Source organism: Perognathus longimembris, chromosome 2, assembly GCF_023159225.1.
Source record: "Perognathus longimembris pacificus isolate PPM17 chromosome 2, ASM2315922v1, whole genome shotgun sequence".
Classification (NCBI taxonomy): Eukaryota; Metazoa; Chordata; class Mammalia; order Rodentia; family Heteromyidae; genus Perognathus; species Perognathus longimembris.
This window is the reverse complement of record NC_063162.1, coordinates 33,539,946-33,563,852: the sequence shown is the minus strand read 5'-3', so window position 1 is coordinate 33,563,852 and position 23,907 is coordinate 33,539,946. Positions and strand designations below refer to the sequence as shown.

The window sequence follows — 23,907 nt, the reverse complement described above, 5'->3', positions numbered from 1 at the left end:
AATAAAACCCACCATACTGTTTCAAAAAAGCTGAGAAGGAAGGAGTTAAGGGAATATAGTGGAGGGAGTGGACTTATTCAAAGTATACTATATACATACTTCCATAGTAGTATCACAGCAAAACACTTCACACTGTCAATGAATGCTAATACAAAAAGATTATATAAAAATGAAGATATCCATTATTTTCTTTTTATGTTCCATATACTTCTATTATTTTCTGACACACTTTTCTGTAATTGAATACTACATGTCAAGAGCAGTATTTTCAGGTATGTATATTCAGCTAGCTGAGAATAAAGTAGATGAAGGGGGGCTGGGAATATGGCCTAGTGGCAAGAGTGTTTGCCTGGTATATATGAAGCCCTGGGTTCGATTTCCCAGCACCACATATATAGAAAATGGCCAGAAGCAACGCTGTGGCTCAAGTGGCAGAGTGCTAGCCTTGAGCAAAAAAGAAGCCAGGGACAGTGGTCAGGCCCTGAGTCCAAGGCCCAGGACTGGCAAAAAAAAAAAAAAAAAAAAACACAAAAAAACAAAAAGTAGATGAAGGGTTGGAAATGTGGATGAGAGGTGGAGTGCTTACCTAGCATGCATAAATCCCTGAGTTCAATTCCTTGGTACCATATGAATGAAATTATTAACATTTATAAAAATAAATAGAAAAAAGTAAAAGGTCTTAGTAAAACCAAGTGAGCCAAAAAGCAACAACAAAATGTGAGGATTACACTAAATACATTTAGAAGTTGGACAAATTTTCATATTGCATAAGCACATAATACTGTCAAGTAGAAAGCTGTTATCATTTTAGAAATAAATAAAGATAGCCAAGGTCATATGAGCAGCTAAAGACACAGAAATGGTATACTATCAAGCCTATTTTATTCAATTATTATTATTTTGGTGCTGGTACTGAAACTTGATCTTGTGGTCTTGTGATCTCACTTGTCTTTTTTATTTTATTTTATTTTATTTTATTGCTTAAGGCTGGCACACTGCCACTTGACCCATTCCTCTACTTTTGGCATTTTGGTGATTAATTCAAGATAAGAGACTCCTAGACTTTTCTGCCTGGCTTCAAATCATTATCCTCAGATCTCAGCTCTTTGTGTAGCTAGGATTACAAGCATGTGCCACTAGGACTCAGCTTTATTCAATTCTTCAGTCATTTAGCATCCTTGATCTCATATTTCCTCCTTGCTTTTTAGGGGGCTTCCAAGCATCCCCAAACCCTCTGTTTCTTCAATTGTTAATTAGAAAACCATATTGCAGGTTCCCATGTAATGTTCCTTTATGATTTTCCTTTCAAACTGTGACTATTTTTATATTCTACTTCACAGTCAAACTCTAGTCAGTCCATCTCTACTTCATACCTGGAATGGGAATAACAGTATTTGCCTCGTATAGTTGCTTTACAGATTAAATATGATAATATATAAGTCTGTAAAAGTTCTTAAAATATAATAAGCACTTGATAACTATTAGCTCTTCTTGTGAACATTTCCCTTATAATCATCCTTCAATTTTTTTCTAAGAACTTGGCACATTCAGAGTCCCCAGCCTGGAAGGAATATGGCATGGTAAACAGACCAAAGCATAATAGAATAAACTAATATAATACTACTTTGGTAAGCCTTTGTCTTAAATGCAGATTTAGTTACTCATTTATTTTTCTTCCTATTAGGTGACTGACGGGGATATAAAAGATCTGGATTCAACTTTTTTCAAGCAAATACTTTCTGTCAAGCTTTAGTTGTACAAAACCTAGGAAATACTCGCTAACACTAATTGATACTGAGGAATCTCAAACATCACAGTCATATTTTATCAATAGCTCAGTCAATTTTGAAGGGAAAATAATGAGCATTTATTTTTATTTTGCCTTTTAATGGGTGCTTTTCATATTGCAATGCCCATCAAAGAAGGTTTCTGCATGAGCACTGTAATACAGCTATTATCTATTAATCAGACTCCAAAAAATTAAGATTTCATACTCTAATTAGAAAAACTGTGACTAATAAGCCAGTGGGTTCTGAATCACTAATGTATTCACATCATTATTAAGCTATTGTGAATTTTCCAGCAGGTAAATTTGTTTTTTAAAAGCAATTTTTCAGAAGATATTGAAGGTACAATACTACTCATTTACACCCAGTTTGAAATTGAGATTTATAAAAGTTTAAACTTATAAAATGCTATCAAATAAAATGCTATCAAATGTTTTAATATATTTTATAATGATGCCGCCTATATACAAAATGTCTCAATGGTGTCAAATAGTGAAGAAGCTCTTTCAATAACTTCGTAAAACAATCAAATAAATCTTATCAAAAAAAGTCTGTGGAAGAGAGCCAACTTTTTAACTCACAAATGTAGCAGCAAGGGAGAGATAGCATTTTAAAACTCCATGTGCTAAAAGGGTTTAAAAACACTATCCAATGCCAAACCAAAGGCAACTATGGTGCTCTGATTGGCAGAGATGGTGGCTTCTCTATATGAAAAAAAAATTATATTAAAAGAAATTTAAGGTTATTGAAGAATTAACTGGCATCATCCAGCAGAATGAAATAGTGAAGGAGATCTCTCAGTCTTACCATATCTGATTATAAAGAAGCCTTTAAAGACTAGAGATCAGTTGTGGCATCTGTATTTCTATCCTGTGGGAGGCAAAGAGAAGATATTGGCTTAACACTAGCCTAAAGCGAGACCCTATAGAAAAACAAAAACACTAAAACAAAAAATATAGCTATAGACTTGATTTAATCGACAGAAGAATGGCCTGGCAAACATGATGACATGAGTTCAAATCCTAGTACTCACTAAGCAAATCAATCAATCAATAAAATGAAGATAACTAGAGCCATGTTAATAAACCTCAGAATGAAATACAAGAAGGTTTATTGGCCAAAGTAATAAAGAATTTCAACATCTGAACTAACAAAGAGCAAATTAGTACAGACATTAGTCATCACAGAAAGAGAATCAGCATATACTTCCTGAGAGGAAAGATGAATAAAGCTATGAAAACGTTACTAGGAAGAAAAGATAATCACTGGGATTTTTGATCTCGAATTTATACCTAACTTCTAAGAACTACAAAGGTAGATTAGTGGAACATGTTAAAGTCTATCATAAACTTGAGAAAATTGGAAATTTTAGGTGTGATATTACTATGGTGATTATGATAAAAACACAAAAGACATCTTTTAGACACAGTTAACATAAAATCAATATGATACGATACCTGGGAAAGGCTGGGATAGTGAATAGGGCAGGGCCAATTACTATGGCTTATGTACAATAAATATTAAAAAATACTAAGAAAGACAGGGGGCTTCATTGATTATTTACTTATTTTGTGGATGTTGGATAATCTCTGTAATTAAAATATTTGAAGAATTTTTGCTTTGGTATTTATCTTATTTTTGTCAGCAACACTTAAAAGAACTAGGGAATTAATTCTCAAAATCTTTTGGATATTTATTATACTTTAATACTAAAGAAAGCTTTTGTCAATGCAAGCACTCAGCAGGAGACCCTCCACAATCCAGGCCAATTAGTGTTTTCTTCTCCAGTCAATCAAATCCAGTGAGGTCATGCTTTCATTTTCCAAATAAACATCACTTGCTTTAAACATCAACTTAAGAAAAACATCATGAAAACACATGAGCTTTACTGGGTATGAATATGACTTATTCTCTTATTCTAACACTCATCAAATGGCAGAATACTTAAATATCTAATTAAAATGTACAGGCAAGCACATGTGGTTAATTTACCCAAGAACTCACAGGGAGGGGAAAAATCAATTGCTCTTAGGATATTGGTACTAAAATCTATTGACATTAAATCAATTTTTCATTAGAATAAAAATAATTTGTTTTTTTTAGGTAAAATAATATTCAGAAGAAACAATGTAAGGGGTAAAAGCATACAGCTAGACAAAATCAGTGTTGTATAATGATGACCGATGACTAGAAGACTGTGTCCCAAAAATTAACCTTCAAGCAATCCATTGCTTAATTTTTAACTTAAATGTGTGGAGTTAAGAAAAATCAGAATCACAGTTTCCATCACAAATCTCAGTAGCTCTAAAATCTCTGGGCTTTCTTATCAGAATGAATTAACTGATAACTTAAAAAGGCTAGACTGTGTGTAGGGGGGTTAGGGAGGTGGTTGGGCCTCCAAGTATTAGAAAACAGAGATTTAAGATAAGAAATGGGTTACTTTAGTTTCAGAAACACTATTTCTTTCTATAAGATTTCCAGGAGCTCAAAATACAATTTGGATTTAGAAGAACTAATTATTTTGGAGTCAGATAGAAATCCAACATTCCCAGACAGCTCTCAGTTTGTGAAATCAATATATTCTGAATGGTCCCCCTGGTGATAGCCACGTAATTTACTTTATGTCTCACATAACACTTGTTCATGCATAGTATAGTTCGCTGTCCACAATACAGTACATATGAGGACCATTTGATAGTCCCAAATCCACATCCTTCAGTTTCCAGAACAGATCCTAGCAAGAAAGTTCCCCCCTCATGAGAAAGTACTATTTCTTCCCCATTGTCCACTACTTTGCCTATAGCTCGAAAATACATCATCCAACAGTTGAATCATTTCCTATTTGATTGCTTTAAGTAGAAAGGTAGAAAACACATCAGTGCTCCCCATGATCCAAGACATTTAAAACCCATGGAAGGGAGACTGGATTATTAATGTAGAGCTTGAAGGATTGTTCTTTCTTATGAACTTCTGAGGGTAGAAGTCTACAGAAAACCCTAAGCATAATCCATCATTCATTTCTTTCTTTCCTCCACAGCTTCTGGGTTACTAACAAGGATCTATTCAATTTTTAAAAAATATATTGAAAGTTATTATCATTATTTGAATATTTAAATTATTGTTAAGTAGTTATACCATGAAGTTGCCATTCAAGAAAGTGATTTATGAATCCAGTGCCTCTTTGATCAATGTGACCCTTTTCAACATTCTCACCCACACCTCCCTGGAAGATATGCTTGGTTATTGAATTTACCCTTAAAGTAGTATTACCTAGGTTTTCTTTTTCCTGATTATCTAATTCATATTCTAAACACATTTGTTTCTTCAACATCCATAATCCATAGTTTGGCCACATATGATAGACATTTGCCATGTGGGACACTCAATCACTCCCTAAAATCAAAACCCTGCTCAAATTCAGCCAAAACCACAATAAGAAAAAAGACAAATATGTGAAAAAATACTATAGGGAACACTTCATATGTAGAGAGGAAAATTTTATTGTATATTCAAGCCTTTTATTCAGATATTTATTTTTAAGCTTAAAAACACATATTGCTAATTGCTACAATGAGCATCAGAGAACTTTTCCCCTGTACCACTTAACATTGGAAGATACAGCCCATGTCCCTGGAAGTGATGTGGCAGAAATTGTTTTAGGGATGAGGCTGGGGATGATGACAATAATAAGAGAAGCAGTTCAGCTTTCTTGGGCAAGTAAAAAGACTACATAAGAAATGCTCATTCAAGTGTATGCATCAAGCTTCTCTTCTAAAATTTGAAGATGCCATTATTAAAAAAAAAAATCTGGGCTGGGAACATGGCCTAGTGGTAGAGTGCTTGCCTCATATATATAAAGCCCTGGGTTCGATTCCTCAGCACCACATATATAGAAAAAGCCAGAAGTGGTGCTGTGGCTCAAGAGGTAGAGTGCTAGCCTTGAGCAAAAATGAAGCCAGGGACAGTGCTCAGGCCCTGAGTTCAAGCCCCAGGACTGCCCTCCCCTCCCCCCCAAAAAAAATCCCAGTCCTACATTTCCAGACAAAAATTAACAATCTAGTCAGATGATTTTGAGCTCTCCCCCTTTAAGTATATTTCCCCCTTTAGGAAAAACAAACAAAAAATTCACAGCTTCAACAGGACAAATGGAAAAAAACAACAACTGGACTAGTTAGGGCTGATTAATCCTTAATATTAATTTTCTGATTTACTGTTTTTCCCCCATTCAAGCCTCTGTCATTATCCTTTCACATATAAAAATTCAGCAAGTCAAAGAAAGAGTAAAGAGATATTTTTTAAAAACTTTTTATAAATAGTCAAACCTTAAGTGAACTACCAGTTTTCCTCTACTTGTTTCAGATGTTTGGCACCATAAAACAATGCATTTGCTATTGAGGCCTACTGTTGTTTTAATAACTTCTATACTAGATAGCTCTGAACATCTTAATTGATCGTAAGCAGGGTGGTTGCCTGCATTTCTTCCTATATCATTTGAATTTGGGATATGCACTGAAGGTTCTGGAAAGTGGAAAAGTAATAATTGAAGCAGCTCAGCTTTAGTTAGCAATTGCTATGACTCATGGATTCTGCTTTTGATGCATTACTTCTTTTAAACATTACAACACTCAGTTAGGGAAGGTATTAGAATAGATATTTTGTTGATCCAGAGAGAAAGCCTGAGATAATTCACTGGCCCAATATGATACAGAAAGAGTCCAGGAGCAAAGGCAACTTACACCTTTGGATAGAAAAAATGTGCATATGCCTTACCAAACAAGTCAATTGCTTTATGATAGAACTATTACTTTGTGCTTCATAATAAAATAGCATAAAATAATCCCTGTATTAACTTGGATTTGGAATTTAATGCACAAAATGCTTATTTTCATAAAAAATTTATGGCTTCCTTTAGCAGAAACATGAAAAGTAAGAACTAACATGTTTTTAAATCTTGGCTTTCAGAAAGCTCATTTTGTTAACTTCTTTTTTTTTTTTTCAAATTTTTATTATCAAACTGATGTACAGAGAGGTTACAGTTTCATATGATAGGCATTGGATACATTTCTTGTACTGTTTGTTTCATTTTGTTAACTTCTGAATAATGCTCTCTATTTCACTACAGTCTTCAGTCTTGCATTTTCCCATGTTTTTTAAATTTATTTATTTATTGATTGATTGATTGATTGCCAGTCCTGGGCCTTCAACTCAGGGCCTGAGCACTGTCCCTGGCTTCTGACTTCTTTTTTTTTTCCCCTCAAGGCTAGCACTGGGCCACTTGAGCCACAACTCCACTTCTGGCCGTGTTCTATATATGTGGTGCTGGGGTATTGAATCTAGGTCTTCATGTATATGAGGTAAGCACTCTTGCCACTAGGCCATATTCCCAGCCCCCCATGTTTTATTTTATATGCAATTCTGTGACTTGGTCATTACCTCTTGTACTCTAAAACACTAAAGTTATCCTAAAGGTACTACTGCTGAAAAAAATCAGAATAATACCTAAAATAATTGCAATGCGCAGTCTCTTCACAGTGTACCTTATTCACTCTGGACTATGCAGAGACCATTCTTTGGAGGTGATTGCCATTGTCTATTCCTAAGAGTCATTTAGATCAATTCTTCCATTCACTAAGAATGGACATGTCATTTTTACTGTGTGTGTGTGTGTGTGTGTGTGTGTGTGTGTGTGTGTGTGTGTGTCTTGGGGCTTTGCTTGGGCTGGCTTTGACCCTCATATCTTAACCTTCTCCGCTAGGATTATAGGCATGAACTACTGGTGCCTGAATAATTTTTACTCTTAATCTTCTCTAGTTAATTATATTCTTATGGAATTAGCAAATAATGCTCCTAATTGTCATTATTTCAAATAAAGTGACCACTTCCTTCGTTCTTCCAATCTCTACAGTTCTGTTCCAGTCAGAGGCAGATTCTTCTATAGATATCACTCCCATTTTAGCTCTTCTACTATATATTCTATATTATATCAAAAACTGCTTAGCTTTCTACATGCCTTTCAAAGATGGCAGGCAAATAAAGTACATGAAAGTCAGAGATGGCTTGTGACAAAAACAATCACTGTCTTATTTTTTTCTGTAATTTCTATCCCAGAGCATTTGTCAAAGTAATGATATGATGAATGAATTGTAATGAGATTCAACTGCATATCAAATATAGAAATGTTAACAAAATCTCTCTTCTTGTGACTGCTTAATGCAATTGTTAAGACTCCCTTCTTCTCCTCTGCTCATCACTAAGCTCTATGCACAACACAAGCACTCATTTTGGAGACTTAGTACTGTGAGCACTGCTCACATGAGGTACATAAGCCTGCCTAAGATTAAAAAAAAAAAAAAGACTCCCATTATTATTTTAAGAAAAGAACAGGTTCCAAAATGGAAAAAAATATCTAAAATAATAAGACTACTAGTCAATTCTTTCAGTCACAGAAAATAAAATATCCATTAAGACCATGTTGTTTCTACTGTGTAAATTTCAACCATGGAGTAATGTTTTTTTTTAACACTAATCAATAGACTTCTTTACCCTATTTCTAATTGTTAAAATCATTTAGTTGGGGCTGGGGATATGGCCTAATGGCAAGAGTGCCTGCCTCATACACATGAGGCCCTGGGTTCGATTCCCCAGCATCACATATACAGAAAACGGCCAGAAGTGGCACTGTGGCTCAAGTGGCAGAGTGCTAGCCTTGAGCAAAAGGAAGCCAGGGACAGTGCTCAGGCCCTGAGTCCAAGCCCCAGGACTGGCAAAAAAAAAAAAAAAATCATTTAGTTGATGGAAGTCCTACCTTGCTTACCTCTAGACTCATCAGTAATATCTTATCTTTTTTGTCACCCAGTCAAACTTAGTGACTTTGATTATTTCATATTTGTAAGGGATAACAATCTGTTAACAAGTTTTGCAGAAGGAAGTTCAAAATATGAATCATCATATAAAAACATCACAATACTCCCAATTACTGAACTAAGTACATGATCTAGCCAGTCACATTTGTTACTACCTCACAGTTCAGCAATGGGCACCTTCCTTTGTATATTCAAGACTTTCCTAAAAAAAAAAAATAAAAAAAAAGACGAGGATTCAAGGAAAATTAAGTAAATCACACTTAATTCCATTTGTTACCTATTATATGAAAGGCTTTGAGGCAGATGAAAATAGCTTTAAAATAGCTTTAAAATAAAGAGAGGCAAACTGTTATGGAGAAAGTAACAAAAGGAACAAACAGAATGAACCAAGAAAAGGACAAATAGATCTTCAGGTTCAAGCTGAACTGGTGATGTCACCAAAGGTTCGTCCCACTTAGCACCCTTTTCAGATCTATTCCATTATTTTGGGCAGTCTAGACCATTCATTAAAGATAGACTGAAAATTATTCCGTGCTAGGTATACTGATGATGTTCTTACCAATGTATGTGAGTTCTCTTGGAGATGTTTAATGTCAGTTATCTTATTACATTCTCTATTCTAAATGAATACTGTAAATCAATTTTAAAACAAAACAATCACATATATGGAAAATGAAACTCACATCTTTTCATCTATCTTCTAATTTACAGAAATGATTGTAGAACTAATGTTTTAGAATACAACTTGTTGCCTAAATGAAGAACCAGGGTCCCCAAAGTTTCAGAGGGGATGTTTATGTCTTTTCTGTAAAATCAGTTGTCAAATGTTCAGAGTCAGCTGGGTGCCAGAGGCTCAGGCCTGCGGCTCAAGCCTGTTACCCTAGTAACTGAGGAGGCTGAGACCTGAGGATCATTGTTCAAAGCTAGACTCAAGCTGGAGAGTCTGTGTGACTCACAACTCCAATAAACCACTCACCAAAAGCTAGAAGTGGCTCTGTGGCTCAAGTGGTAGGACGGGTGCTAGCTTTGAACAAAAGGAGTTCAGGAACAGTGCCCAGACCCAGAGTGTAAGCCTTAGGACCAGTGGGGAGAAAAGTTCAAATTCCAAGAAGTATGAGACTGCAAAAAAAAAATCTAAGTATAACCTGTTGTACTTAAACTTCATTTCCATCTTTAACAAATGTAAAACAGATTATGATTTTGAAAAACAAAACGAAGACCAAGATAGCAAACACAAGTTTCACATCCTATTATCAAAATGTATTTTTCCACAAATCTTAAGTGCTACCATAAATTTCCTTACTTCTACCAACAATAACTAATGAATTTGTCTCAATGGTCTTGAAGGGAATCCATTTGCTTACATTGTTATTTTAACGATGTAAAAGGTTCAAAGCTGAGATTTTTTTTTTAAAGATTATAGTCTTGTGCTGGACACTGATGGTTCATGCCTGTAAACCTAACTACTTAGGAAGCTGAGATCTGAGGATCATAATTCAAAGCCAGCCATAAAGAAAAGTCCCTGCCAGACTCCTTTCTCCAATTAACCGCTAGGCACCAGAAGCAGCACTGTGGCTTAAGTGGTAGAGTGCTAGCCTTGAGCACAAAGAGGCTCAGGCACAGTGCACAGGTGCTGCTGACCTGAGTTCAAACCCTACAACTGAAAACAACGACAACAAAAATACAGACTTGGAATGTTTATTTAATGTGTTTTAGGTAAATTGGTTTTTTCTTGTGTGTCTGAAGTATCTAAAGTGCCCTGCTTGAGCAATTGGCAAGTGATAAACACAGTGATTAATTTTATACCTATAATTACTGTTGAGGTGATAACAGGAGTCACACGCAATCTACACTGAGTTTCTTGGAAAGGTGAAAGAATGAGTCAAAGCAATTCACATTAATTCATACATTGCTCATGCCAATTGTTCCAAAATGGCCATCTGTCTGGGACTTTTTTTTTCCTAATTATAATTTGGCACAATGGCTGGTTTTTCCTGACCAACACCCAAGCACTGGTCAACAGGTGCCTTTTACAGTACATTAACCTCAAATGAGATTTAACCATTGGCATTTTAGGAAGAAAAAAAAACCACTTCCTCTAAATATTGATTTAATCAAACATTTTCTTTTTAATCTAACACAATTTTTCTCATGATTATGAAGGTGTTTTTTATTTGGATGATATTTTAACATGGAAAAATCAAGGTCTTTTTGACCCATATTTATAAATTATCTTAGCGTGTTTGTGTGTGTGTGTGTGTGTGTGTGTGTGTGTGTTGAGATTTGAAACCAAGATCCTCTGGGCTGGCCTCGAACCTCGGTCCTCTGAATCTCCTCTTCTTAAGAAGTTATGATTATGGGTATGAGACACCATACCTGGCCTAATGCATTATATCTTTATTATACTTTCAATACGACAACTTCATATACTTTAACGTTTTATTTTTGTTAAAATAATTAAGGTGATTAAATTTCCTTCCAAGTCTATCTCAACCTAATTCCATTTAATTTATATTTTTATGACTTCTATTAGTTGTCTCTATTAGGAGGATAATGATATGCCCTTCAAAGAACTCAAATACAGAAAAAAACTACTTTATGTGGCCCATGGTCTAAATTACCAGATATTCTGATAGTCATCTGTATTAACCGTTCTAGAGCCTCATTTGGAGATCATAAGAACATAATTTATCATGACGAGTACAAAGTGGATCCTTAAGCATTGTCAGCAATCAAAATCATACAGTTTTGTAGCCAGTATCTGTCTACTCAGGTACTTATTTTTAACCAGCTCCTTACAGAAAATTTCCACTTGCTTTAAAAGAAACCAATTCAGAATTTGAGATAGGAAACACTAATCACATCAGATGAAGCTTTATCTCTTTTTTGGTCTAAATCCTGAATGGTTCTCCACAATTGCATTATTGAGTCTCAGAATGATACATGATGCTGGAGGAGTTTTTCTAGTAGGTTTGTCATTCTCTGAGCTTAAAAACAAAACAAAATATCCTTTACTGATGCATGTATTTTGTCTACTTGTGATCTCATGTCCACCATTTTACAATCTCAGTTGCATTTGACTAACCACTGAAATCTTTGAGATCTCCAAAACAGCAGATATTGGTGACAAAATATCTTTATTAAATCCACACCATAATAAGTTACTTCCATGAGGAGGAATTCCAGTGCATTCTTAAATTATTAAGCTCATTAACAATAAAAAGGTCCATTGGAATTTTTGGAAAATCTAACAGCTGAAGAGTCATCAATTGACAACCAACATGCCAACAAAGCTAAGAGATATTTTGTTTGGCCTTCATAGCATCCAAAATAATTGAGTAAGACTGAGGATTTCATATTTGAAGCCTGGATTTAGTTTCCCATTAGAAAAAATAAAATAAAATAAAACTTCCCAGATAACAACTAACAATCTGCTGAAGATGAGCACAGGGGCTGGTCAGGTAAGGCCAGACTTTCTTCAGTGTTCCAAGATCACCCCAATCTCTTTTTGCCTCATTAGGAAGGAGTCAAGTGTCATTTATTTTCATACCTACATTTCATGTTTTTATAATACAGAGAGACTTCTCTTTGACTATAAATCTGTTAAAAATAAGAGAACAAAATTTGAGAGAAATGTCATTTGGTTTTGGTTGTTGCTGAAAAAGTCCCCCTATTTTATTTATATGTGTTTGAAAGTTTGGGTTGGCTGGGATATTCAGCTAGACTGTTTGAAAGGGTAAAAATTTGTTTTAAAATACTAAAGCTCTATCACCATCAGACTGGCAAAGTCATGACATTAATCTCATAACTGTGGTTTTTTTTTTGTTATTACTACTGTTACCCATATGGTTAAAAATGGAAAGCAACAAATCTGCAAACATTCCATGGAATTCATTTTTCTAAATATCTAAATGGCTGCCTCTAGATCTTTACTTGAACCACTGAGAATTAAGTCAATATTTGCAAAATCTCTGTCAACAACTAAGAACCTCTGCTCAAATCTAAAGGTATTCTGCTAGACAGAATCATTTATTGTAATCAATGTGAAGACTACATGATACCACAAGTTTAAAAACAACATTGGAATTTTGTCACTTACAGAAATATAGATGGATCTGAAGATCACCATAAGCAAGTGATAAATATGCCAGATTAAGAAGGATGAAGGTCTAATAATTTCTCTCATATGTGAATGCTAGATAGACAAACAGACCGACAGAGATATATATATACATGTACATATATATGTATATATGTACATGTATATATATGTGTGTATACATATATACACACATATATACATGTACATATATATACATATATATACATATATACACACATATATATATGTAAACACATTTGTAAGGTTCACCAGAAAGGAAACCCGCCACATGGTTCAGGCAGAGGAGCTTATTGGGGGGAAAGCAATCTGCCAGCCTACACAAGATGAAGGTGTGGGGAGACAGAGGGGAAGGAAGAAGGGAAAAAGAAAGAAAAGAGCAAGAGAGAGTAAGAAAGAAAAAGAAAGATAGTGGGGGCCGTGTTGAGCCGGAATATACAGGAATAGGTGGGAGATGTGGCCAGGTGGTTTGGATCTGACCTCAGAGAAGGAGGAGGTAACTGCTTCCTGGCGTACCAGTTATGTAGGTAACTCAGATACTGGGCACAGACTTAAACAGGTGGGGGACATCTGCATGGAGCCCTCTCGGGGATGGACCTTACAACATTCATATATGTATTTGTGGGAAGAAAAGGGAGCGCTGGATGGTGAACAATACCAAAAGTTACTGCATCTCAGAATGGAGATGGCAAAACCAAACTGACTGAAAGCTGTTGAATGGCATCTGTTGGGGTTGAGAAAGTGGCAGCAGTCAAGGGAGTCAACCTGATTAAAATACTGTATATGCATGAATAAAATGCCATGGTGAAGCTCCATTGAACAATTTAACATGCATTTTAACCAAAAGGAATATTAGGAAAGTGAAACGTGTTCTTTTAGGGGTGTAAAATACTACTGGGAGATAGGAGAAAGGAGAGAAAGGGTACCATAAGGAGAATATGATCAAAATACATGTGACAAAGGAACACTGGGGCCTATTGACATTAGCTTGGGAATTACAGAGTGAGGGATGGTAGCATGTCACAGACATGTCAAAATCAGATCTTCTTATATTGATGCTCTGAAAAATAAATAAATAAAATATCAATTTCTGGCAATGGCTGGAAAATACTTGGGTCCCAAGAATTATCCTTCCTAAAATAAGCAAAGTCAACAAAACAGCTGTTCAAAAGAGTAAATACCTACTCTTTCTGTTATTATGGACTCAGCATGTTTCTAAATAATTTTAAAAGCAGGAAGTAATATGGGTCAGTAATCTCAGTACCACTCCAGACATAATCAAAGACCCTTAGAGAAGGTGGTCATCAACAACTAAACAATTAAAGATAGCACATCTTCAACTACAAATTTAACTTTACACTCAATTTTACTCTCAGTCTGAAACATCTCATTCACAAAGTAATGAGAAAAACACCTTACAGTGAAGAAAAGTATCAGCTCAGTAGGGGAGTAAAGATAGGATTATCTTGACTGCTTTAAATAGATAAACTTTTTAAAAAAGAACAATCTGTATAGAAGATAAACAAAACAGTAGCAAAGAGTAGGAGTAAAGATGGCTTTCTGAGTTGTCACACTCCTAAAGACATCTATAGTTTCTGGTGATGGGCATATGAGTTAGCTCACAAAATCAACATATTTTTCAAAGTCTTTTTTACATAAATCCAAAGACCAAATGGTTCCTGAGTTTCCAGCAGATGGAATATTTCAATGACAGTGCTTTTCTCACTGTTCAAAAAGCAACACGTATAACTTTTAAAATCACGGGTGGCACACATTCATAACTCATTCTACTTTCATTTTAATTGTGAGATTTATGGAAAATTACAATAATATGGGATTCTAATGGAAATAAAAGATGGTGAATTAATAAATGCTTTTCTCTCCTTTGAGAAATTACTTTCAATTTTTTTGGTCAAGAATTACCATAGGAAATAAATTATACCTAATGATTTAATATATATGTGTCTAAAACACAATTTAGTGAAATATATTTATTTCTCTACACACTTGTATAGCTAATTATGCTCCTTTCTACTTCATTTTTAAACAGAGCTAGTTGTTACCGAGTAAATTGATTCTGTAGCTTGATAATTATCATGGTATAACTCGCAATTTTTGTGAAATCTTAGGACATTTTGGTTCCTGAGGCATTTACCAATGTAGTCTATTTAATTTATTAACTGTATAGAGAAAAGAAGTGAAACCATGCCTTTTTGTTTTTATTGTTTCATATTACCTTCCTGTGGTTGTACCCCAGCTATCACTGTATCTCATCTGAGTACCCTGGATACTATATATATGTGTGCGTACTAGAACTAGGGAAGTGAAAGGGAATACCAAAATAGAGAGACAAACGATAAAAAGACAAACTACTCCAAAAACCAATACTTACAAAACCATTTGGTGTAAACCAACTGTACAACTCATGAGGGGAAAGGGAAGGGGAATGGGGAGGGAAAAGACTGGGGCGGGAAGGAATGAGGGAGGAGGTAACAAGTTAAACAAGAAATGTACTCGATGCCTTACATATGAAACTGTAATCCCTCTGTTTTTTCACTTTGACAATAAAGGGGAATAAAGATAACTGGAAAAAAAAAGAAATAGGAAATTCTTACAGTGGTAAATTAAAATATAAGTAGTAACTTTACTGGAGCTATTTTTATTATCTGTGTGGAAAGGAAACACATATACTAATTTACCACTGTAAACAAGACCATGCAAGGGTGGTTATTTTTAGCTAGCCCTTCAAAAGTCTTAATAGATGTTTGTTCTACCTCTTAAGAGCTTCCAAGTTTTCCAGTTCTCAGAAAAATACCAAGTTACATACTATCTTTCTTCTCATTTTAACGATTAGAAACAGAAAATTGCAGATCTGACTTGAAAAACCAGAGCACCAACCATTATAACCTCCACCTTCCATTTGTAATTTCCATGTCCTCACAAGCAAATTAACAAATTAGCAAAGACACCTCATTATCAGTAGCTATTTCAAAACATTCATTAGAATCCTCCACCGATCTGGACCTCAAACTTTTATCATACCTGAGAATTTCATGAAGTAATTAAAAGGCAACTACTTAGGTATCCTTAATTGGAAAAAACGTCATGTTTTTATGTAAGGTTTTAACTCCACCACTAACCAAATATGAGCATTGATTGTATGTCTCTATTTTGCTAAGCAATCTTCAGGTCCTGCCTCCACTGGGCAGCTAAAGGGGAAGCAGTAGATAAAACTTTCAAATATGTAATTTTAACTCATGCAATCCATGAGCTAGTAAAAGGAGCTACATTAAGTTTTCAAGCCTACTGTGTTCTTTTTTTTTTTTTTTTTTTTTTTTTTTTTGGCCAGTCCTGGGCCTTGGACTCAGGGCCTGAGCACCGTCCCTGGCTTCTTACCGCTCAAGGCTAGCACTCTGCCACTTGAGCCACAGCGCCGCTTCTGGCCGTTTTCTGTATATGTGGTGTTGGGGAATCGAACCTAGGGCCTCGTGTATCCGAGGCAGGCACTCTTGCCACTAGGCTATATCCCCAGGCCCTACTGTGTTCTTTTATGCATTTATACTTTGCACAAGTTTTCTCTTGATTTCTCTTCTCTAATTGGCTCATTTCATAAAAATTTAACTAAAAGGCCACACAAAATGCCATCCTTGCTTCTTTTCTATCCCGTGAAGGACTCCACCCCATTTTCTTTCTGCTATAACAACTCCTTCATTCTCATCAAAAACAGATTTAATGGTAAAACTCCTAAGGTAGAGCTGATACTCATTTCCACATTCCCAGTATATCAGAGTTTGGTAGGTTTTCCATCAAGTGTTTGGCAGTTTAGTGAATGAACAAATTGGTAGAGACAAAAAAAATAAAACATGAAAACAAACAAAAAAATTACAGAGAACCAAAATGGATTAGGTAATAATATACATTCCTGTGTAGTTACTGATTAAAAGAGTAACCTAGAGGAGACTCTCCTTCCTAGAAATATTGCAAATTATCCTAAGCTTGACAGTTAATCCCCAAATGGACAATACTAACTAATAAAACCTGGGTTGTAAATGTCCCCAAAGGTCCACAGGTTTGAAGTCTTGATCTTTGGAGTGGTGCTATGGGGAGACTGTGAAATCCTTAAGATGTAGGGTCTAGTTGGGAGGCCTAGTGTGTCCTTGAGCATACACCCTACAAGGGAATATTAGTCCAAATGGCCAGGAGGTGAAGGGCTGTACTCTTCTATGCACTCCTTGAACAATGTACTGCTATAAGGTCAATCAATTATGAGTTGAAAACTCTAAAAGTATGAGCCAGAACAAAACTTTTCCTGTAAAGTTGATTTATGTTCACCATTTGTTATAGGAACACAGTGCTGATTTAACATATCAGAGGCAGTTGAGCTGTTGGTAAATAAGTCACAAGGAAGGAACTGACAAAATATACAAGAACTTCAAAATTGTCCCCCAAAAGGGGATAGATTTTTGTTACATGAAAGATAAGATGCAGAAAACACTAAGTTGGGCAATTGATCTTGTTCATTATTTCAAAGTTTGCATGTGTTTCTTAGATAAAAGTGAATAAATGAAAAGAAAGAAATATTTAAGATGAAAAATGTAAATTTAGAGATTTCATAAAGCAATTTTTACACATTAGTTTAAATAAACAAAAATTGAAGGTTCTTTTGTTTGTTTTTTTCCTAGCAATATGCATGTAGGATTTAAAATATGATACTGGCTCCTCCTTGGACACTTGCCTAGAAATTGACTTTATGATAGGGTAGTTCCTAATCACCAGAACGACGAATGTGTTTTCCAAAGCAGAATTGTACATTTCATAACTCATGATCAATGTTGTTATTTTAAATTGTAAAAATGTACTGAGTGAGTATCACTCACCCAATTTGCACAAGGATTTTTGCTGCTTTGTGAATTTGCTTACTTGGCAAATGGTGACTAATCATTCCCCATGAGAATATAATTTTGCGATAAGTATTAGAGGATAACAGGTTCTCAATTTAAAAAGTAAAATTTCAATGTAGGGTAAATAAGAACTTCTGAAAGGATCCAGATGGGGAGAAATGCAACATAAGCCAATGTTGTTCTGGAAGAAAAGCTATAAGAAATGTCTGTTTAGAAAAACTGAAATAATGAAAAAGGAATAGTACTATAACACATTTCATTTTGAAAAACTTTGTTTAGTCTTTTGTCTATGAATTTTTATCACCTATCATCTACTTTGAAGTATCTATTATTGAAAATTTTGATTATCATGTAAAATTATTTGAGCATTTCCAAAGTCAGAAATTTTCTTTGAAACATAGTTTAAAGATCATGTCATTGCAAAGAAGATTCCCTGTGATTTAGCTCTTTGAAGCTGGTCACAGGTGGATTGTGCTTGTAATCTTAACTACTCAAGAGGCTGAAATTTGAGAATCTCAGTTTGAAACCAACCCAGGCAGACTAATCCAAGAAACTCTTGTGTCCAATGAACTAGAAAAAAAATCAGAAATAAAATATATGGCTTAAATGGTAGAGTTTCAAAAACAATCTAAGATAGCAAAGCCCAAGTTCAAACCCCCATACACCACGTGTGTACACACGCACACACACACACACACACACACACACACACACACACACACACATAAACCTTAACTTTTGTTCTATGCCTTCAAATTCTTTACTTATGTGAGGGATATCATGAGGTATATCTGTGTGCTCACAGTTCTGTTTCAAATTTAGTGGATGGGAGATACTGATAGCGTTCCACCAGAAAGAGAGGAATAATATTTAGAGATCCTGAGTATATTTTGCGAAAAAAAAAAAATTCTTAAAAGATCACAGCAGGCAAAAAGATTCAAAGCAGTTACCTGAAAGAGAAGTTAGATGAAAACAGGCTTCAAGAGAAGAAAGAAGCACAGTTTTTGTTATGTGAAGAAAGCAATTTTTTTTTAAATTTATTCTATAGGATTAAGAATAACAGCAGTAAATAAGTAAAGTAAGTGGTGACATTTACAGAACAGAAAACTGAACCGCTTCATTACTCCTTGCTTTTAGAAGCATATGGTAGAATATTCTCACACCGTAAGTTCTTAAAGAAGATAAACATTTGATTTGTACACTTGTGAGAAATGAGCTTAGTAAGTCAGTATCCATCATTCATTACTGTGAGCTGGGGCACATTTTTTTTTTCCCAGTCCTAGGGCTTGAACTCAGGGATTGGACTTTGTCCCTGTTGTCTTTGTCCCTTTGTCCTTTGTCTCTATTCTCAAGGCTAGTGCTCTACCACTTGAACCACAGCCCCATTTCCGGCCTTTTCTGTTTATGTGGCACTGAGAAATCGAACTCAGGGCTTAATGCATGTTAGGCAAGCACTCTACCATTAAGCCACATTCTCAGCCCCTGGGACACATTTTATTGCATCTTCATGGTTGTGTTTATGACCGAACAGAACACCAAGTATATCACAAGGTTTGAAACCAGATTTTTTTTAACATACTAATCTTAAGCTTTGTTTAGTAAACTAAGGGAGTCTCTCTCCTAACTTTAAGCTGAATAAAGTAAATATATGACAATGTTTGACTTTCCACATAGCTCTTAAAAAAATATTTGGCTCATAATCATCCCACCATGTGTGGAACGATACACAGTATGTATTTGTAGCAGAGAACAAAACAAACATAAGAATAACACAAAATGTATGTTTTCCCAGGGAAGTAATAGAAAACAAAACATTAGAACCAACAGTCAGAGTGCAATCTGAGAGATGGGAAGATAAGGGTAAATTACAGAGGTGAGATATGGAACATGAGTGAGTGGTACAGAGAACTACCTCCAAAAAGTCAACTTAAAACATGCATAGCTCCCAAAGAGGAGTTTCTACATTGTTATCTGGACCTTCTCTAGCAAGACTATATACTCTGCATAAGAGAATTTTCAGAGCCTTCATCCATAAGTAATTCCAGATTTTCTTCTTACTTAAGAGATAAGGCTTATGATTAGAAAAAAGAAGAAGAAAAGTGATAGGGCTAGATAAGCTGCTATCTTTAGCTTCTCTATTATGAAAAGCTTGCTTCCATATAAAGTGAAATGTATAACAGATGTGATATGTTGAATCTCAACACTGGAAATATTTGCAAATATTCACATGTGAAGCAGATAATAAAAATATCTGATTATAATGTGTTGACTTGATATTTTTAACTGAGAGAAATGGAATAATTATCCTTGTAATTTACAAAGTGAATACTGTAACACTGTCTCACACATTAGTTCTGCTTTAAAATAAAGATTCTATTTTAAGCAATGGGCAAACAGAATTTCAGGTATGTAAATAAAATAGCATGACAAATTATACTGATATTCGAGAGTTTAGAGAAGTAAAGCTCAAAGTAATAATACTCTCAAAAGGACCTGATTGGCTGGGCACTGATGACTCAGCGTTCAAAGCCAGCCTGGGCAGGAAAGTCCAAGAGATTCTTATCTCCAATTAACCACTTACAAAATTCAAAACCAAGAGTGGAGCTGTGGTTCAAAGTGGTAGTGTGCTAGCCTTGAGCAAAAAAGCAAAGGGACTGTGCCCAAGCTCTGAATTCAAGCTCCAGACAGATCCCCCTCCCCCAACAAAAAAGATAGAGGAAAAGAAGAAAGAAAAGAAGGATCTGGTTGGTTTTGTCATACAAGTTACCTAGCCAGCAGTTTCTTTGATTCTAGTCTTTGATAATTACGACCATATTTTCTATTTATAAGTCTCTGGGGAAGAAAATACTATACAGCCTTACTGAAAAGCTCTTATGTTAAACTCTGTCGCTTACTAATATATTTTCTATAAGTTAGTATTTACTGATTTAGCCCAGATATAAACGTACTTTATTTCCATGACAGTTTTCAATTGATGATCATGGCTATACAAGGTAAATAATTCTAGTACAGCTTTCTGAAACTGTCAAAGCCAAAAGTTTTGGGATCCAATCTTGCTCAACAAGTTGCCAATTTCCCTGGTCTTTCCTTGGAAGAAGTCTTGTAACTACAAATAAGACAACCATAGTGACTGATCAGACTCATTACTATCTTATCATTCTTTATAGAATACTTTCTCTGGGAATATAAATAAGCCCAAAAGTAAAGAACCTATGCTCTCTGAAAACAAAGAAATCTGGTTTCCAAGTTCTTCCTTATTGATGATTCAATGCCTTGGGTAGATACCTAAATATTGAATAAAGCCTTTATCTATTTATAGACAGACAGACAGATAGATACACAGATACATAGATAGATATCAGATACCTTAGGATATGTCAAAGAAGAGCAAGATTTGTATGTCTGTGAATAAACATTTTTATGGTTTTCTTTGAGGGTACACATTATTTGAAAGAATTGACTTAAACTTTGAATTGAGAAGCAGATTTTAGCATCCATCAAATAGTTAGAAAATAAACCAATCATGCCAGCAGAGAATGAGAAGTAAGCAAGTATACTCAGGACTAGAAGCAAGGGAACAAGGCGGATTGGCCAAGCCATATTTCACATATATCAGCCACTTCTGATTATAGTTCCTAAGCAAGGAAATAGATCAAGAGTCCAAACTGGAGTTAGAAAGCTTTGGTTAATAATGAATATCAGTTAAAACATATTTCCCCAACAAATGTTGAAGGACTAACCACAATGTAAGTGTATTTACAGATAGGACTTATAAGGTGGTAATGAAGATTAAGCAGGTCCTAAGAATTGCCTAATCCAATAGTATGGAAATCTTTATAAGAAGAGGTAAAGAAACTAGAGTCCTCTCTGTGAGAAAAGACATGTAAGCACAGAGAAATCTGCAAACCAGAAATTGATCTGCCTGACACTTTATATAAGGGTTTTAACTCTTAAAACAATGGTAAAATAAAATTATGTTGTTTATGTCACCTAGTTAATGGTACATTGCTATAGCAACCCAACCTGACAAATACAGTCAAGTGCTTTTTTTGAGTTTGCAGGAATTTCTGCTTTTGTGATTTTTTTTTCTTTTTCTGATAAGTGTGGCTATTTTATCAAATTCTTTTGCTTCCTAGATAGCTTTGTACCTATTGCGATATGGTTCTTCTTTTTTTTTTTTTTAGTGTGTTATTATGTTGAATTGCAGTATTTGTTTTCAAATGCTAAACATCTTTCTTTTTCTGGGATAAGCCTGCCTAGCCATGCATCATATATTACTCTTTTCACATGTTGTATTTGATTTGCCAAAGTCTTCAAGCAAAGTAAAATTTAAAACAAAAATAATCCCAACAATGAGAATTATTCATTGGTATATCTCCAAAATCAAATCAAATTGAACATAAATAGAAAACATTCAATGCTGCAGATCAAATTGATAATGGTCTACAGCAGAAATAAAATTGATGGGATTCTAAAATTGAAGAATCCTAACAATATTCTGAATCAGTTAAAATAAAAAAGGTTTATTTTCCCGCAGCACAGAGGAATGAAAATTTTGTCAAAATGCATGAATTGATACTCAGCAATGGAAACAATATTGCTATAGAGATGAAGGTAGCCTTTATTGTATCGTTCAGAGTAAGTAATTTAGAAATTGTTAAAATTATCAAGAGACAGCAAGAGGGTATGTAGTTGCATGAAAGAAAAATAAAGACATAGATAAAATAAGATGTTCTACAAAGTGATAGCTACAAACCAAAGGTTTTGAGGTCTTCAAACCTTTTTGTTATTGTTTTAAAGTGTGAAGAGATCCATTCGAAGGCTAAGAACTGCTGGTCTATAATTTCAAACCACTCTCTTCTTTGCACCTAGTCGATAGAGATACAACATCTCATCTCAAGGTTCAATCAGTCTCATATCAGCTTTATTGTGCCTTACAAAAACACATAATAAAGCATCAGAAAGATTTAATCCAATGCCATAGCTCAACTATAAAATTTCAACCAATAGTAGAGCCAAGTGGGAGTCTGTTAAGCATAGTGGCTAATAGAAGAGTCTATGGAATTGGAGTAGATCCTAGTCTCTGATCTATCAGACCATAGATGAAGATATCTAGCTCCATTCCTCCTAGCCTTTTTATGCCAGTAAGACAGAGAGTAGCCTAATCCCTGATCCTGCTTACAATGCAGCTCTGTGTAATTTCTCTGTGCTTCAGCTTGCTTCATTGGCTATATATGGACAAGAAGACTCTAAATAAAATAAGTAATCATTGGAGGAGACACAGACCTTGGAAATTATGCACTAAGAACCATACACCTTAAAGTCTGAGATAGTTTGAAGTAAGTAGAAAAATAAGTACTATATCTTTACTGTTTCCCATTATCTAAGATGTGCAAAGAACGGAAGTGAGGGTGTTACTCATGCCTTTATGGCAGGAATAAAGAAGTGGTTTGTGACTTCATTCATATCTGCATTTTTTGCACTGAATGGAGAACTAAATTAATGGCCATACGTGTTCCAACAATTGTATTTTGTCTTTTGTGTTTTGAGCCTTTCTGGAGGTTACTATCCAAAGGTTGGACCCAGGAGAACGCTTGGTTTATTTTTCAAATTTCTAGTTTTCTGTTCTATGCTATAGAAATTTATTATTTACTATGACAGATCTTTCGTTGACAATTGGGATGTACATTTTTCTACTGTTAAAGTTATCCTTGACTGGGCTGGGGATATAGCCTAGTGGCAAGAGTGCCTGCCTCGGATACACGAGGCCCTAGGTTCGATTCCCCAGCACCACATATACAGAAAACGGCCAGAAGCGGCGCTGTGGCTCAAGTGGCAGAGTGCTAGCCTTGAGCGGGAAGAAGCCAGGGACGGTGCTCAGGCCCTGAGTCCAAGGCCCAGGACTGGCCAAAAAAAAAAAAAAAAGTTATCCTTGACTGTATGATTTACATGAATCAAATTAAGTATTATTGTTTTATTGAAATTAAAGGGAAAAATCTTATCACCAAACACAATAACCATTTAACATGACTAAATATTCTGCCATTAAAAATTTTTAAAGCTAGTCACAACTACTTTCAACTTAGGTTTAGCACAAAAGAAATTTCCAAACTTACACAGCGAAGATAGGGCTCAGAGACAGAAAGCAAACTCAATGAATGCTTCTTTAGAAATAACTTCCTAGAATGACAATCTGTTTATTCTCTCCCTCTCCTTGGAAATATCACAAACATGGA

General features: G+C 35.0%; 1 protein-coding gene and 1 long non-coding RNA gene across 2 annotated transcripts in view; one reads left to right on the top strand and one right to left on the bottom strand.

Annotated features, from left to right (window-relative positions):
- Positions 1-23,907, bottom strand: part of Prkg1 (protein kinase cGMP-dependent 1) — a 919,569-nt gene that overhangs the window by 455,721 nt on the left and 439,941 nt on the right. The gene's annotated exons all lie outside the window — the stretch shown is intronic.
- LOC125346328 lies at positions 6,892-9,598 on the top strand. The gene is made up of 3 exons (XR_007209904.1): positions 6,892-6,915; positions 7,175-8,357; positions 8,577-9,598. It is a non-coding gene; the product is annotated as an uncharacterized LOC125346328 (long non-coding RNA).